This window comes from Cynara cardunculus, assembly GCF_001531365.2.
Source record: "Cynara cardunculus var. scolymus isolate 2C chromosome LG 17, CcrdV1, whole genome shotgun sequence".
Classification (NCBI taxonomy): Eukaryota; Viridiplantae; Streptophyta; class Magnoliopsida; order Asterales; family Asteraceae; genus Cynara; species Cynara cardunculus.
This window is the reverse complement of record NC_037544.1, coordinates 4,265,268-4,268,268: the sequence shown is the minus strand read 5'-3', so window position 1 is coordinate 4,268,268 and position 3,001 is coordinate 4,265,268.

The following is a 3,001-nucleotide window of genomic DNA, read 5'->3' as shown; positions in this document are numbered from 1 at the left end:
AATACTTTATTAATTAATAATAATATAAAGTTAATTAATTTATATAATTATAATCTATATTAAAAATTAAAAACATAAAAAATATAATAACAAAATATTATAAAAATTGAAAGATCAAAACTGAAAATATTAAAAGGTTAAAACTGAAAAATAATATATAGGAGGGGGTATAGAAAATGTAAGGGAAGAGTGTAGGAGGGGGTGGGGTTAGAAAACCCCTTTTGTTATTTCTTAGCAACTACAAAACATATAAATTAAAATGGATACAAAAAATATAAATTAATTATTATAAAATAAACTTTATTTTCTTTTATTGTTTTTTAACCATTATATTTGTTTATTGTATTATAAAAATATATTTTTGTTTTAATTTTTCATATGTGTTAACAGAAGATATAAAATAACAAGTTAAAATTAATATAGACAAATGAAGACTAATAAATTATATTTGATTTTTTTATAATTTTATTGTATAATATGAAATTTATATAATAATATATAAATAAACATTACATTTTGTATATTAAAAAAAATGAGAAGTGAGTTTTTTTTTTGCACACTGCATTCACAAAAAGTGGAGTGATGGTGGTTGGATGTGTAGGAGACAAAGGAGAGATGAGTATGGTTGTTGATTTGTCCCGATTCGACGGGGAATGCGGTTCATCCGATTCAAACAGGGACGGGGATTCCCCGTTAAAACAGGTCTCGGAATCGAGGCCAAGGATCCCTGGTAGACTTAAATCGGGATTGGGGACGGGTAGCGTATCCATCGACTCGCCCCGTACCCGGTATATAATATTATCAATATATTTTATATAATTTATGTATATATATATATATATTATCTTATAAAATTAGGTCTTGACCAGAAACGAGGATCGAGGTTTGACCAGGATTTGATCTGGAAAATAAATCGGGGTACCAACTGGGAACCGGTGCCGAGGCCAGGTCCGTTTATAGAAACCGGGACCTGGGATTAGAAAACTCGCTCTATCCTCGTCCCATTACCACGCCTAGAGGTGAGAGATAATTGGAAGGAGAGGGGGAATTTATAAATACTCATTTTTGAATTTTTTTTTGTGATTCAAAATTATCAAAATTAATAACTTCGTAATTTGTTATAATTTTATAATTTATATAAACATTATGTTCTTTAATTTTGATTAATTTCTCTTAATTTCCACGTCATACAAAAGTTCCATTTTTGTTACTAAAATAATAAGTGATTTTTTTATCGTTTATGTTTATTATATTTATATAAAAAGGTGACCATAAACAAAAGTTTTCTAGAAGCACTTCTTCGAAAACTTACCAAACGGGTCTAAAAGTAGTTCAACCACCATCGAACCAACCTCGTTCGGTAACCCGTGTCTATCGGGGAAGAAATAATTGATCAACAAGGTCGTAATCGACTGTTTAAAGCGTATGAACTTGTACATTTTTAGTTAAAATCCACAGTAAACTGTGTTTTTCATCCCTGTGGTTTCTTAAAAGATCGCGACTTTCATTCATATGTTTTCGAAGTTACGGTTTACGATTTTCGTTCATGTGGTTTTGAGGCTAAATTTGTTAGTGTTTCATGTTAAATATGGGAGACGAAAACAACAATTAATTGTAAACCAAATAAACGAGAACAACAATGAATTTATAAACCACGATGACAGAAATCATCTATACTATATTATAAAGCATTTAACAAAAACTCTTAAAAACCATTTTTTATGCATGAAATACTTTATTGATGTATATTACTTAAAACTTAAGATTACAAGTACTTTTACGTAAATACAACTTATTAAAGCTCTATTTTTAAATTTGTGTAACTACAGATAAACATAATCAAATACAAGATAAACATCCATTTTAATTATAGAAAATCTAATATATAATTAAGATAATCATTGAGTTCTAACAAAATACTTGATTATTATCTTTATAAAATATTATATTATTAAACAAAAATTAAAAAAAATGAATTAAAGAAAAATAAAAAAAGAGAACTTTTATATAGTTAGTTTGGTACTAATATAAAAAAATCTTTTTTTATGATATATATTCATGTTTATATTTTATTCAAAAATAAAAACATTATCGTTTTTTCAAAACCACATAAAACTATATTGTAACATCGACTGAGACAAAAAAAATGTAACATTAAAATCGAAATATATCTCACTACATTATACGAATATCATTTTATTAATTTTAAAAACATATGGACAGAAATAGTAATTTTCAACAAACCAAAAAGAGGAAAAAGTGTAGTCTACTCTAAAATCTATGTCGATTGGTTTAATAATGATGAATCCACTGTTGTGTTTAATGTACGTTTTAAACTTATAATAGAAAATTTGAGTTTCTACCGTTAATTTTAGGTGAAATATCAAACTCGTAGAGTAACTACGTTTTTTTTTTGTCTGTGTGGTTAATTAAAAGTTGTGATTTTTTTGTCCATTTTTACTTTTAAAATTACGGTTTTCATCTCTGAAGTTTGTAATTCATTATAGCTTTCGTCTCTAAGGCTAAATCCATCAGTTATCTATACTACCTTATAAATCAAATTTATCAAAATTCAAATAATTTTTAATGCACAAAGTCTTAAAAACAATTCATAATTCATTAAGTACTACTAATTTATGCATTTGGTTTTAAAATCTCTTAATCTACAATTAAAATAACATATAGTACAAGTTATCAATGCACATTATTATTTTTTCTTTTCATGTTCCCAAGATACTTTTGATACATTTCGCTCATGCATTCACACTCTCATACCTCTACGTCTTCTCATATCCCCCAATGTGAGATTTAAACTGATATTCATCATGAGTTATTAAAAGTTCTATAATTCATCTCTCATTCAATTGCTCTAGAACTCTCGGTCTCGTTCATAATCTATTAATTATTTGCTCTTGGTGTAAATCCCTGAATAATCCCCCCTTTGCCGGATTATTTCCGATGTAATTATAAAAAGCTAATTTTTCGGGAATTTTAGACCAAG